This window comes from Peromyscus leucopus, chromosome 7 (assembly GCF_004664715.2).
Source record: "Peromyscus leucopus breed LL Stock chromosome 7, UCI_PerLeu_2.1, whole genome shotgun sequence".
In the NCBI taxonomy this organism is placed as follows: domain Eukaryota; kingdom Metazoa; phylum Chordata; class Mammalia; order Rodentia; family Cricetidae; genus Peromyscus; species Peromyscus leucopus.
In genome coordinates, this window is record NC_051069.1 from 74,155,977 (window position 1) to 74,172,299 (window position 16,323).

Sequence of the window (16,323 nt, forward strand, 5' to 3'; positions counted from 1 at the left end):
AAAAAGAGTGGTACCACAACTCTGAGCCAGGACTTTCTATCCATAGACTGTTATCTTCCTTATAGATTAGAATAATCAGGCCTGACTTGGGAAAGAAGAGGTACTAAGAGCAGTTGATTTCACTGAGAAAGAGGACACTAACGTTCAAGGAGGTGAGTAATAAGATCTGGATGAAAGATTTCATCAGCTATAAAACAAGAAGGGTAGCAAAGGGGAAGTGTATGCAGAAAGATGCAGCCAGTTTATTAATGTGATTTATATGATAAATGAAAGTAAAGAGTAAGATAGTCTTTAAGACTAATTTAGGAACCACTCTATGTGATATAAACAAAAATTTCCTCTGATAATACAAAAACACTCCATGTTTATATCATGATAATGAGTGGTATTACCAAGATGGCATCAGCTAAAAGATGAAAATCAGTAGTGAAAATGAAGGGCTTGAACTTAAGACTTCTAGGGGAGGTGTATCTAAGGAATGTTTGAATTAGTACTTGTTAGTACTTGTAGATACTCCTCACTGCATTCAGCTGCCACACAGAGATTAGATTAGAATTATAGAACAAAAGAAGAAAGTATCAGGTCAACATGAAGGTCCTCTCCTTAGCCAACTCAGTCTGTGAGCAGGAAATGGTCCAGTCCCTCCCTGAGTAGAGTAAGGAATAGTAATATTGAGAATAAGAACTTGGCTAGGTACTTTTTTCCTTTTAACTATGAAGAAAATAATTATTTCTCCTTGCTTCCTACATGTTTCTTTCCAGGGAAATCTGATGCTAGCTCTAAACACACCCCTATATAATAATAATGATAATAATAATAGTAAAAATAATAAGTTTTATATATATTCAAGCAAAATAGAACAGTCATTCTCAGGGTCTCCTCTTGCTGTACCTTGAAGGATGACATTTGTCTCTTTAGCTACCAAATGAAACTACTGAGACTTTAAAATTCAACGTGGTGATTACCAAATGTATCCTGAAGGTGGGTTCCAAAGACTTTGTGATCATTCACGGAGTGATCAGTGTGTAGTCCCTCTCATCCTGTGACAGATGTTGGATTGGTTTAATTTTATTAGCTCACTCTCTTTTAATTTAAAGAAAACCTTTTTGTATGTGTTTCTATGGTGCTAAAGATTCTTTCATACTTCCAAGATCTGGAAAGCTACAGAACAATGCCCCACATTCATAGTGGGTGATCATTGTCTGGCACCGGGGAGTAGCTGCCAGGACACCAAGCACTTGAGCATTGTTATGTCTGGGGAAAGGAGAGAAGAGTGAGGCAAGTGGTGGAGGAAAGTGGGGGAACATTTTTTTTTAAATGTTTCTGTGTGCTTTGAATCTTTTACAATAACATATTTATGTGTGACTTGTGTGATTTTGAAGACAATAAAATAAAAAACCTTCAATTAAGTCATTGAGAAGAGGGCCTTTTGCCACATTAAGTTGGCTAAAGGTTAATTTTTGAGAGATTACTTGTTCAGTTTCTCAGGCCATTATTTGTAAAGCTGTGTATTTTATTTCCTGAGATATTTTAATTTTTTCAATTGTTTGATATACTATGGTTAAAAAAATTTTTTCTTTCTTTTTTTGGTCTTTCGAGACAGGAATTCTCTGTGTAGTTTTGATGCCTTTCCTGGAACTTGCTCTGTAGACCAGGCTGGCCTCTAACTCACAAAGATCCGCCTGGCTCTGCCTCCAGAATGCTGGGATTAAGGCGTGTGCCACCACCGCCCAGCGAAAAATATTTTTTAAACATACTTAAAGTCTTAACTTTCAATATTAATACACAAAATCTCTGAGAAACATGGAAATACAACCAAAAACATAAAAATTAAACTCAGAGATGTTCTTCTAGTACTCTTTTCAAGATGAAAGTAGGAAAATATTTGTTTTAAAGATGTTGTAGTTAAATTACTTCTTCCTCTTTTCACAGACTCTTACCAACTTAGGAAAGTAGCCTAAAGATTGCCCTTGAGTGCCAGGACTATTTCTTTGCTTTCTTTACTGTTGTAGTCTACTAATTAATGGCAGGGAGTTTGCTAAGATACCTTCATTAGGAATCACAGAAGAATGAGGAGAGACAGTCTCTATGGTGAACTCATTGTTTCCTAAATACACCATAGATACTGGGGACCCCGGATGTCTGTTCCTGATCTTCTCTACCTCTGAAGCTTTTCAGTTACTTTCCCTTTACTCAAATCCTCCTTCTCCATGTGTAAGCTAAGGAGTCTCTAGCTGAGGTTTCCATACCAGGTTTTTCAAAAAAAACACCAGTTTCTACCTCCAACCACACTTGAACGTCTTTAAGCAGACTAACTCTGGAAACCATAGACATAGAAGTTGTAGAAATAGACTGACCTCTTTCATTCTTTAACTATGCCTTTCATTTGCCTGCTTGTTCTCCACACAAGACAACTTTGTCTGCAAGTGACCTTTGGCATTATCTGGAGCTATATTTTTTTATTAAGAAAAAAATTTTTATTCATTTTGCATACCAATCAAAGATCCCCCTCTTTCCTCCTCCCACCCCTACAGCCTCCCCCTCCCAATCCACCCCCCATTCCCTCCTATAAGAAGGCAAGGCCTCCCATGGGGAAGTACACTTAGTAAAGGCAGGTCCAAGCCCCTCCCCCTGCCTTACGGCTGTGCGAGATGTCCCATCATAGGTGGTGGGTTCCAAAAAACCTGCTCATGCACCAGGGATGGATTCTGATTCTACTGCCAGGGGACCCTTAAGCAGATCAAACTACACAACTGTCTTGATTGCAGAGGGCCTAGTCCAGTCCCATGCAGGCTCCACAGCTGTTGATTTATATTTCATGAGTTGCCACTAGTTTGGTCTGGTTGTCTCTGTAGGTTTCCCCATCTGGAGCTATTTTTAATGACAACTAGAGGTAGGGTGGTATTCCTGTCTATGATTCATGGATCCTGAGAGGCTAACAAAGAACTTTGATTTATCAGAAATTGCCTTTCACATATACAACTAAGACTTTTCTGTCCCCAAATGTAAATAGAACCAATATTATAGAAAGAAAATTCCTCAGATGATTGTGAAATGGTTAGAGTAATGCCTAATTGGTTAATTCCCAGAGAACAAGGAAACTACTATCCATCCCTGACATCACTCTCTCCCTCTTGCTTCCTGCTTCTCGAGGCTCACCTGTCCCATCTCTTCTAGATTCAATCAACCCCTGTGTTTCTATCACCACTGCTTTGACCCAAAGGCATAAAGGTTCCTGTACTATATCCTACTTTCTCTTGGTTAGTCTCCTCTCTTTCAAACTGTTTCACATTGGGCCTCTTACTTCTGCTCAGAAATTTTCCAAAAATGTAAATGTCTTCATGTCACTTTTCTGTGAAGATTGCCAATGACCGCAACCACCAGATGATAACATCCATTCAAGGAATCCTCTCCTTCCCTGGTCCTTTCATGTCTTTCATTTTTTTACTATATGTATTTTGTGTGTGTGGGGGGGTGTGGGTGTGGGTGTGTGTTGTTGTTGTTCAAATTTTAGATGGTCTTATAATAAAAAATCCAGAGCCAGATATCAGGGAGAAAGCTGGAAGATCAGAGAAGCCTCTACTTAATCCTCAACCTAAAGAGAAAGAGTTCCTGTTTCCTCAGGCCTTATATACTTTTCTCTGCCCTGCCATATTACTTCCTGCAACTAAAGGCATATGTGCTTCCTAAGCACAGGCATGAGATCTCAAGTGCTGGGATTAAAGGTGTGTGCCACCACTGCCTGACCACTATGCCTAATTTAGTGGCTGGCTCTGTCCTTTGATGCTCAGGAAAGTTTATTAGGGTACAATATACATCACCGTGTGTATGTGTGTGTGTGTGTGTGTGTGTGTGTGTGTGTGTGTGTGTGTACTTATATGCCAAAACACACAGGTTCAGGTCATAGGACAACTTGTAGAAGTCAGTTCTCTTCTACCATTTGGGTTATGGGAATACATCTGAAGTTATCAGGCTTAGAGACACATGCTTTACCCACAAAGCCACCTCACCAGCTCATTTATAGCCCTTTAGTCCTTCATCTCCAAAATCCTCCAACTCTATGCTGAGTTTCTCCATCCTCCATACATGTTAATTCTCAAAGACATAGAGAATTTCTAGCTACCCATTAGCCTTGGTGACTTCATATCATATAAGTGCCATCCTGTAGACAGAAGTTTCTCTTCTGCCTGCCAGCCTGTTCCCAAATACCTGGCAGCCACTTCTTAAATAATTGACTCCAAGGCTTAATATTACTTATAAATACTCAGCAGGTAGCTCAGGCTTATTACTAACTAGCTTTTACACTTAAATTAACCCATAATTCTTATCTTATCTACCACATGGCTTGGTACCTTTTCTCAAAACGAAATTCTCATCTTGATTCCTCTATGTCTCTCTGGCAACTCCTGACTCTGCTCTACCTCTTCCCAGAATTCTCCTAGTCTGGTCGCCCCACCTATACTTCCTGCCTAGCTACTGGCCAATCAGCATTTTATTAAACCAATTCAAGTGACAAATCTTTATAGTGTACAAGACCATTATCCCACCGCACCATCCATGCACTTTTCCTTTTTATTGTTATTAAAAATGTTATTTGGGTTGGCCTAATCATACTTTGAACCCAAATAATGGGATGAGATGACAAACAACAAGTTGTCCTCTGACCTCCATGTACGACATACATGTGCCTTCATATGTGCAAACACACACACACACACACACACACACACACACAAATTATACAAGTCATATTTACCTTTGAAAATACCTCCTCCCACCCCAGCTAATCTAAATGTCTGCAAAATATATATATATATATATATATATATATATATATATATATATATATATCACTGTTCATGGTTGCAACAATAGAACAAGATCAGAATAACTTAAATAGGAAAATAATTTCTTAAAAGAGTATTAGTAACTCTAATGGGATGAACAAAGTCTCCCTAAAATTTATGTCCATGAAAAACCTCTGAATGACACTTTATATGGAAATAAGATCTTTGTAGATGTGATGAATTTAAGATGTGGTCATACTTGGGAAGATGCTCCTTAACTCACTTATTGACTGGAGTCCTCCTAGGGGAAGGATATTTGGAGCAGGAGGCATGGGGGAGAGCACATTTTGCATGGGAGATAGGGAGGAACTGGAGTGATCCATCTGCAAACCACAGAACTGAGGCTCTGCCAGCAAGCACAGGAAGCCAAGGAGAAAGACCAGGATCAGAGTCTCCAGAGCCTCCAGAAGTCAGTTCTGACACTTGATTTTGAACTCCTGGCCTGTAGAACTATGAGATAATATATTTCTGTGGTTTAGGATTCTGTGAGTGATGATTATCACAGTAAGGGCTACCATGGACTGCATTGTCATTACAAGGATTAAGTTGTATTTTCTAGGTGGTGAATTAAGAAGAAGATAAAACCCTGCTCTTGGAATAATTTGCTTAGTAAGCTGTCCTGATGCTTGCCTGCAACCTCAGTGCTCCAGAGACATTCCCATGTTATTGGACTCCTTCTCAGCATCCACATCTCTTAGCTGGATCCTCACCTCTGCTCCAGATAGCACTAACTGTTTTCAGATAGTCCTAGGATTTTGTCCCACTATCTCAAAAGTGGGTGGTGTAATAGTCTTTTCTAACTTGAGGACCCCAATATAATTTGGCAAATATGGGGCCTTTTATGAAAAAGCATTAATAAATTCAAAACAGTACCAAAGCAGGAGACCAAGCACAGGGCCCTTCTTGCATAGATCACTGCTGGCCTAGTCCTGACACGCTCCATGACAGATGCAAAACAGATACTTGAAAGGGCCCAGGATATCTATCCATTTCTTCTGTGTTTACTCCAGAGAAAAGAATTCTCACTTTCACTAGCTCAAATTCTTCCAATATCAGAATGTGATCTGATGCATGGTAAAGAAAAGACAGATTTGCTCAGGTAAAGGCTGTACATATGATTCATACTGCCGCATGGTAACTGACTCTTATATCTGCCTCCCCTGCTAAAACTGTTAAACAGCAAATGCTGAATTGGACAAGTAAAGGCTTCATTTCCTGTGGCCAGCACTTTAAATCAGAGATGACTCACTTAATGATACGGGAAATTTTCATTTAAAAAAAAATACGTGTTGGCAATTCTGATGCTTTTATTTTACATACACCAAAATAACATTGGGAATGATTTCTATGTGTCCTTTATCCTGAAGTCACAGTAAATCGATTAAAACCCAAACTGTTTTTTATGTTCTCCCATTTGAATTATCAACCATTTTAGGCCCAAACGACTTCCATGTGTCTTGTTTCTTTCCTACCCACTAGGAAAGGACTATCATTTCTGACATCCCCCAAATGACTTCATATGCTCTTCCAGTTTCTGTTCAAACTTTACTAGGCACTCCAATGTCCGGAAAGATTGGATCTCAAGACTGAATGAACTCTCCACATTCTCTTTTAAAAGATAAACATGCACTCTATAAACTTCATCGGCCTAAACAACAGGAACATCTGTTTAGATTCATGTGCAGCATTTTGGCTGCATTCAGCAAGAGAGAGGCTTAGGAAGTGTGTCATCATCCACTGTGTTCCACAGCACCCAGACATCATCGCTGGTCACAGTGATACACAGAGATTACCGAGCCTGGGAATAACTAAACTGGGTCACTATTCATAAACAATCTTCAGTAAATGCTAATACTCTGCTCTCACATCCCATGGTTCTGTCTTCAATGAAAAAGAGCAATATGGACATAAATAAACATGAAATGTAAAAGATTGCTGAGCTGGTTATAGTTGTTCAGTCTTTCAAATAGATAAACTATGAATTCCAGGCACAGAGCCCCACCAGAGCCTTCTATGGCCTGATTACTCCCCAGTGCTATGATCAAATGCTTTTAACAGATTAAATACACTGTTACCTTTTGCTAGTTAAAAATATTGGCAGAAATACTATACCAGGATGCCGACTGAATATTCAGTGACTCTGTAACAAGTGTAGAGCCACCTGCGAGTACTACCTGGCAGGTTCTATAGGAGAAAACTTGAGTTTGTCGCTCATACTAGCATAATATACAGTCGTCTTTAGTATTTTCACTACATGAAACTAAGAACTAGAGGTTGCTTCAAGACAAAAAAGCTAAAATACTGAAAAAAATCAATCTGTAAACCTAAATCACTTAAATCTACACCCCTTTAATTTTTTCTGATACTGCTATTATCTTCATGTGTCACATAAATTATCAAATTTCCAACATATGAGACATCTACATTTTATCTGTCAAGTATCAATTATTTGCCCCAAGATAAGTTATGAGGTAAGGTTTTACATTGTAGGGAGTCAGTAGCCAGTTTCCAGAGAAGAAAAAAGAGACTCTTGGAAATGTACCAGGAATGGCCAGAGAAGAGCCCTCGTGAGGGCTTTGAGAGCACTGAAGAGAATTCATCTATTTTACATTTTAAAAACCAGGTTCAATTCTGTTTCTACACATCTCTACTGGAAATTTTCAAAGCATACAAGTAGAAAAGCATACACCTAACTTTATAGAAACATTTATGAAGCAATTTTATGACTCTATTTGGGTTCCTGTAAGTTTTTATGAGATATATATGTTCACAGATACCATGCATCCCACCCATGAGCCCCACTGTTCTAAGTAATAACACTTTTAACATTATTTATTTATACTTAAGATTATTGGGAAAATATTGTAATGTGTATATCCATTACATTTTGTAAGCCTACAAAAAAAATCTCTGGCTTTTATTTCACATTAAAATTTTGGCAAAAACAAGCAAAGACTCAGATTCACTCCATCACTACACAAACCATGACTGTGTCATTGAGATGCAAATTACAATACAGCCAACTGAACGTAATTTAAAAACTGAATCACCAGATCATTTTACCTCAAGAAAAAGAGCAAATCACTTTGTGCTTTTTTTTTTCCAGAACTATTACTCACATTAAATGACAAAAAAATAAGCCTTGGAAAGCTTAAAGTCTTAATTTAATAAGAAAAGAAATTATTTGAAATTGTGAATCTGTGAGCCAAAAGTTTCATCAAAGTGAATTTATAGAAATATTGTTAAAATTAAAATGTTAAGGTATGTTTATTGAAAAGATGAAATATACAGAAATTTCTATATCATTTAACATTCTTTGATTCTTAATGAGTACGAATAAGCATATAGTCTCTTAGTCAGAGTGGAAGAAACAATGCAGTAGTCATCACAGTAGCATGAATGATGACTATTTTAATTTAACAAACTACTTTTTAAATAATCTCAGAGAAAATGTTATGAAAGTGATAAGAAAAAAATCAGTTGTGGGACTGGAGAGTTGGCTCATTGGTTAAGAGCACTTGTTGTTCTTCCAGAAGACCCAGGTTTAATTCCCAGAACCTCCATGGCAGATCACAAACGTCTATAACTCATGTATGCACAGATACACAAAAAGGCAGAATACCCACATATATAAAAATAGGATAAATAACTGAAAGAAGTAGTTGTACTCACACCCCTCATGTAATAGAGATGCCATTTCTTATGAGAACATTTTTGTGTCATTTACTGTACATGATGCTAATGTCATTATAGCTTCTCGTTTACAGGAAAATATTTAAAGGCAAGATAGAAGAAAATGTTAAATCATATGGGAGCCTACTATTGTAGATGCCTCTGTGTGTGTGTGTGTGTGTGTGTGTGTGTGTGTGTGTGTGTGTGTGATATCAATCTAAATGGAGTTACCCTATAACAGAACAACAAATAAAAAGCCCAGTTCCAGGGATGAGCTACCTCTTTTGGATTGCCAGTGGAGTCCCATAGACACCCTAAACATTACATATTATATTACCATCCAAAACTTGACAGTAAGATCCTATTGATGAAAATGCCATATAATTGAGTCGTGAGGCATAGAGAAATCAAGCTTCTATTCAAATGAAAGCTTCATCCTTACTGGCTAACTCTCAGGTTGCTGGTAGGATCTATGTACTCCACTAGAGAAGAAAAATAGCCATCAGTCTTACCTGGATGTGAGCCCCATGGGCTACAGTAACCACTGGTCTGGTAAAACATACTCACTGGTATAAATAATAATGACACCACTGTCTTATTGGATTTAAAACCCATTCCACAAGTTGAAAGCTATAGTGACACCATTATAGGATCAAGACAACAACAACAAAAAACAAAAACAAAACAAACACCTATGGCTAGGCGGGTCAGAATCCCTAGAGGAGAACCTACTACAAGTATTTTCTTAATTGGACATAGTATTAAACTGACTCACTAACTCTTAATGACTTAACCTGACATAGATTAGTACATCTCTCAATCCTTATCAGAGAAGCTTCTATTTGCAGAAGATGAGAGTTAACATAGAGGCCCAAAACTGGTCAAGGAGCAAATAAGAGATTGCAGAATTCTTAGCCCTAAATAGGATAGATATAAATATATATCTGTATCTCAGATTCTCTTGTCAAGAGAGAAAGAAGGCTTCACATACAGACTCACAGTGCATTGTGACAGCATTCACAAGACCAGCTAAGATTCAAGTCAGACAAAACACTAACGTGCAAAGTGGAAATGAGCATGAAATCCCACCTCTACTTGAGGAGCTACTGGCAACTGATAGCTGCTGGGGAAGGGAGAATTAAGCTTTTGTTTTTAAAGGTGACCCCTGGTAGGTCAACAAAGTTTCCATTGGAAGACCACACATTCAAAAGTATATGGACAGTACAAATTGCCCTTGATAGTTCACAGAAAAGAGAAGACATACAATTCTGTGGGCAAGGAAAGGGGAATGGATCTTGGAGGAGTTGGGTTGGAGGATGAATATGATCAAACACATTGTATGAAATTCTCAGAGAACTAGTAAAAATGAGGAAAAGAGTGACTCAATGCAGATAATATCTATTGTAGCTGTTTATTATTCTTTTCTAATTTGAAATACCTTGTAAAAGACTCAGTTCTAGCCAGGCAGCAGTGGCACACACCTTTAATCCCAGCACTCAGGAGGCAGAGGCAGGCCTCTGTGAGAACTCTGTGAGTTCGAGGCCAGCCTGGTCTACAGAGTGAGATCCAGGAAAGGCACAAAGCTACACAGAGAAACCTTGTTTATAAAACCAAAAAAAAAAAAAAAAAAGACTCAGTTCTTTCAATAAGACTTTTCGTGATTCATTAAAATGTAAATTAAAATTTCTTATAATTAAAAATGGCCAATCTGTATGGTTTGGGCTGGTGGATATAGCTCAGTTGATGACATGTACTTGTAATCCCAGCACTAGGGAAGCAGTAGCCAGCCTAACCTTCTCACTGAGCTCGAGGCAAAGTAGAGACCCTACATCCAAAACTAAAGTGGATGACTCCTGAAAATGACACTCAATGTTGTCTGCTGGCCTACACAACCAAACACACACACACACACACACACACACACACACACACACACACACACACACTATTGAAGAGACTTTAAACCCTATTATACAGCTTTTGGTTACATCCAAAGTTATAAGTATCTTAGTGATATCCTGTCTTGTGGGTCATTGCTGTGGTTTATAGATATCACTGCTTCTAGAAGTTTTTTTGGAAAGTTTATTAACTTTTGTGAGAGTAAGCAAGAATAGTTTAGTAGCTCATAGCAACAGGTGCATGCTATTACCATTAACACTAATATCCAAACTGAATAGAGTTAAATACATCTGATCACAATCGTTATGGATTTTCTATGGTACTTCTGCTTCACAAGTAATTCTACAAACTTTAAATGTGTTTATACTTCCATGAATCTTTTGTGTCTACCTTTGGATTAACCAAGTTGAATATTCTCAGCTTCAGGATTCATTTGTATTAGAAATGACACTTGTAGCTGAACTGTTCATAATGCTCAATATATTCTAATTGTCATTAGTTAAATAATGGTAAAAATTTTAATACATAAATAAATAATTTTTCCTAGACACCATTGAACCAAAATTCTGTCATTTTAAAGGACTGAAATATGAAGGAGATGAGAGCTAGATATTTGGAACTTTGACCAAAAATGTAAGACTTGAACTCAGTTATGTTCCACGTCAACAAATTAGTAACCTAATTCTTAGAAAGCATATTATTGTATAATTGAGAGAATTTTCATGTGCTGAAATGCTAGAAATTTCTATCATATGTCTCTTACAACTCTTTTCTGTTCATAAAAAAAATCCTGGTTGACTAGTTTTATGAAAATATCTAATAATACCTCCCAAGTGAGAAGCATTCTGAAATTTGATTAACTATTTTTAGTCATTTAAGAAATCCATTGCCACCTCTGTTATACCTACTGTGTCCAACAGATGCCTGCATTTGTTGATAGAAAAGGTTTTGGTATCTGTCTTAGTTAGGGTTACCATTGTGGTAATTTAACACCATGACCATAACAACTTGGGGAGCAAAGGGTTTGTTTATCTTGTAGTTCTAGATCACTGTTCATCATCGAAGGAAATCAGGACAGGAATTCAAACAGGGCAGGAACCTCAAGGTAGGAGCTGATGCAGAGGCCATGGAGGAATACTGCTTACTGGCTTGCTCATCATGGCTTGTTCAGTCTGCTTCTTATAGAACCCAGGACCACCTACCTGCCCAAGGATGGCACCACCCACCAATGGTCCTCCTCCATCAATCACTAATTAAGAAAATGTTTTTCAGGTAGATCTTATGGAGGTATTTTCGTAATTGAGGTTCCTTCCTTTCAGATAATTCTAGCTTGGTTCAAGTTCACATGAAACTAGCCAGCACAGTACCTATAGTTTTTTTTTTTTTTTTTTAAAGCCCCTAGAAGTGCTTTAACTTTCTACACAGCTAAATATTGGTGTTGATTTTTTTTAAGATAAAGGTAAGAAAGTACATAACCATCTTAAACCACAGGCAGATTTTGTTTCCATTTCAATAAAACTAGAATACATTGTCCCAATTTTGCTTTATAAAACATTAACAGTTACCTTGTAGCACTAGGGTCTTCACAATGATCCTGCTTGGACTATAGTTTCAAAAAATGTCTGCTTTTCTCCTGTTTTCTCTACTGCAGGAATGAAGCTATTTAAAATGGACAATGGCTATTGTTTTCTATCTCCATTTCATAATACTTTTTCTTCACTGTCTTTTGTTTCACTGTTTTCCTGCACAGGTTTGTCTCTCCTTTTCAGTGTGAAAATCAGTTCTAAGACTGAGATTTGGACGTCCTGTGCCTGCTTCTCAGCTCTGTGCTTTTCGCTTCATCCACTTCACTTCTCAGTTTTGCTTCTTTTCCATTATCTGCAAAGTGCAACACCTCTCCATTTTACATGAATTAAAACTTCCTCCATGCTACTGAGAGCATTCTCCTTTGTCTTAAAAGAGAGTTTTGTGAAGAGCAGCCATAGTGCTTTGCTCCACCTTCAGAACAGATTCCTCCAAAAGGAACAAAATGCACTAACTTATTTTGGATCCTGATAATTTAATGTAATATAATATGCTTTTTTTTTTGTATAGCCAACAAGGGTAGAAAAAAAGAATCCCTAACGAAAGAATATCTGAACAATGGAAGAGAAGACTAAGAGGGAACACAATAAAATAAGATTTGGGATAGTAGTTAGTAAATAATAATCCTATAAATATTAAATTTATTAATAATTACATAAAGTACATATGAGCTGAGTGCTCTAAGTAGGAGACCAAATTCGTATCATATGGCACTTATAGCAAAGACAATTTAAATCCAAGGACAAAGAAGGATAAAGGTTTAAAAAGTAGCAATATAAAAGCTGAATTATATGTAATAAAGCAAGAAAAGTCACACAGAAGACATGAAGCATTGTTCAGAAAGAAAGTCATTTATAATGAAAAAGAGTTCATGCACTACAAAGCATACTCATTTTCAACATGAATAATCTGTAGCATAGCCTCCATGAGTATTTACAAAGAACCAAAAGAAGACACTTTATAGTAGACTATTTTTAAAAATTTCAGTTCCTCAAATGAAATCATTACATAGGGAAAAGATAAGCCAAAGAAGAGAAGTATGAATTTGAAATTCACATGTTGGGGACTCATTTTCACACATCCAGAAATGGAAGCATAAAACTAAAGTTCTTTAATTTGGGCTTCACGAGCCCCTAGTCCAGAGTTTGTGAACTGAGGACATGTGCAGAAATCCCAGCTTGTTTGATCCCTTGTGAAACTTGTTTCCTCGTACAATTCCCTGGGTCAGCATATAAAGAACATCCTCACCTTGGCAACTGTCCCACTCCAGAAGTTAGAGATCCCCAGATAATTTTATTGGTTGTGTTTTATTTTCATTTCTGCAAGTAAAAGAAAAGAACTATTCAATGTAACTGAAGCAAGAAGCAGCTTTATAGAACTTCAGTGAAAGGGGCTCTTTTGTATGGCTTATCTCTGCTTGCTGATTGCTTACTCTGAGAAGATTCTCCTCTATGAATATTGGAAATGAGCATTTTTGTGTCTCACATTACATGTGCTTTCCATTGCCAATGTAGTAGAGTCTCTTTTTTTCTATAACTCTTAAAATCTTAGGTAAGGATCCCTATAGGAATGTATTTGGGCTTTCACATCCACACAAGTAGGCTATAGCCAAGCACTGAGTATTTGAAATGATATCCACGATGGCACAAAAACATGCTGGAATTAATTTAATGGCAGAGCAAGAGCTGTCTTCTACAAAAAGAAAGTTGCCTGATATGCCCAGAAAACAGAAAAGAGTATTATTCTGGGTTAAATCGTGTATCGCACACATAATGATATATTCAAATCTTATTTCTCAGTACCTTAGTATGTGACCTTGTTTGGAAACAAGGTTACAGGTACAATTGAGGAAATAGGTCATAATGGAGTGGTGTGACTCTCTAATTCAATACAACTGATGATGTTTATAACAAGATGGTTACACCAAAACACAGGATAAACAAAGAGAAAGCTGGGGTCTGGGTCGAAATTGGAGTAGGGAAGCTATCAGCCAAGATGTATAAGGCTGACAAACCATTAGAATCTAGGAAGTGGCAAGGAAGGGATATCCTTTGCAGACCTGAGGGGTGCCAACACTGTTGGCTGTCTAACCTCTAGAAACATGAGGCACTGAAATGCCTTGTTTTAAGCTGTTCAGTTTGGTGTGGAACTCTTTGACAATAAATACAGGTGCTGAGCCGGGCGGTAGTGGCGCACGCCTTTAATCCCAGCACTCGGGAGGCAGAGGCAGGCAGATCTCTGCGAGTTTGAGGCCAGCCTGGGCTACCAAGTGAGTTCCAGGAAAGGCGCAAAGCTACGCAGAGAAACCCTGTCTCGAAAAAACCAAAACCAAAAAAAAAAAAAAAAAAAAAAAAATACAGGTGCTGAACAGAAAAATTTGCAATTCCTTAATGTGATGCTATCTGGGAACTAGCTGAAAGAGGGGAGCATGGAAACACCAAGGATCCCAGCTCATCATTTACACACAACACACGCAGCATTTGTGAACAATATGTCAAGTGTGTCCACAAATGTGCACATGGCCAGAAGCCACTTGGTGGCTTTGGGGTTACTCCAAGGAACTGAGGAATGATCAGAAAATTTTTAACTGAAGCATCATCCTGCAGTTTTGTAAAACCTTTAATCTTTTTCCATTTCAAAGATTGACTCTAATTTTAGTATTTCCTTCCAGTACTTAATTTTTCTGTAGAAAAAAGAAAAATATTGAAATATTTATGTAGCATTTTATATGCATGAATAACTTCCATACACACAAACTCCCCTCTTTAAAGGCAGCAAACAGATGTATAAAGTTACTCCTAACAGACAATATTTGTCTTAAGAGTTTTCTCTAGTTTTAATGAGCATCACTGCTTGCTTGTTCTACTTTTAGATTCGAGAAAGGTGTTTTAAAAGGCAGATGTCTTCTGACTAGTTGTGTGTTAGGCCTACCTGATCATCAAATTTTTAAAGAATAAAATAACCATTATAATACTTCCTTTAAGTTATAGGATTGGATAATGCCAACCTTTTAAATGATGGCATTATCAGAAAGTGTCCCATATCAGCCTAGTTAGACATCACAATACCTAATCTGAATTAGGAGAAAAAACTGGTTTATGTTTTTATTTATTTCATCTGTGGTGATTATTCTGGATAAGATTTAAAGTGCCCATCCATCTGCTTCACCGACCGACAGACCAGCTGTGTGAAACTTGGCTAACTCATCAGAGAGTTGTTTGATTGAAAGGAAAATGTGACATGGAAGTTGCACACAATGAAGATTGCTTATGTTCATCCGTGTTTTATTTTTTCTGCCCGGAATGAGAGCCCTAAAGATATAAGAGCTTATGTGCTCTTGGAAAAGGAATATTGGATATCATTCATCTTGTGAAGGACACAGGAGAACCACAGTCTCTTAGGAAACAAAGAAAATACTGAGATGGGATGAAGACATGATCTTGAGATGAGATAGCTTCTTATACAGTTAAAGCCCTCTAAAAAAAGCTAAATATAGTCCTATGTGATCCAATAATCAGTGTATCAGGTAGCCAATGAGTTGAAAACTTACACCAAAACAAAGAAATATGTACAATGTGCTTGGAGTAGCTTTAATCTCAACTGATTAAAATTTGAATCAACAAAGATGTCTTCTATAGGCAAATGGAAAAAAATACTGTGAATATTCTTACAATGGAATTTTTCAGCAACAAAAAGGAAGGAGATATCAAGTAATAAAATGATATACAGGAAGCTTAATGCATTTTACAAAGTCAAGTCCCTCTGAAAAGACTGCATACTGTAGAAGTCCAGGTTTTGAAAAGGCAGTGCTGTGGAGACAGCACAAACATGGATGGTGTCCAGGTGTCTAGGCAGAGAGCAGTGGATAAAGGGAAACAAAGGGAAGATTGAGGGCAGGGAAACTATTTTGCATTGCATTCTAATGATGACATATGTCAGTATCAGCAACCCAAGTGCTATTATACACAGTCACCACTAATATGTACCACAGGCTCTAATGAAACCATTCATATTAATATTGGTTCCTAAATGCTGACAAATTTACCTTAACTTTGTTGCAAACTTTCAATAGTAAGTCTTTGGGTCAAGTAGAGAGAATATATCCAATTTTTCAGTATTTTCTTACTTTTCTCAGTAAACATAAGATGGCTGCAACAAAGTTTATTAACTGCAAACAAAACAACCCATGCTCTTCACAACCAGCCCCATGTTTTTTATACATCATAAACCTTTTGGCATTGGAATTCTGATTTCCATGAATCACAGGAAATATCTTGTTAAATTTGCTTTCCAATCTTGAATGGTGTTCATTGGCTGATTG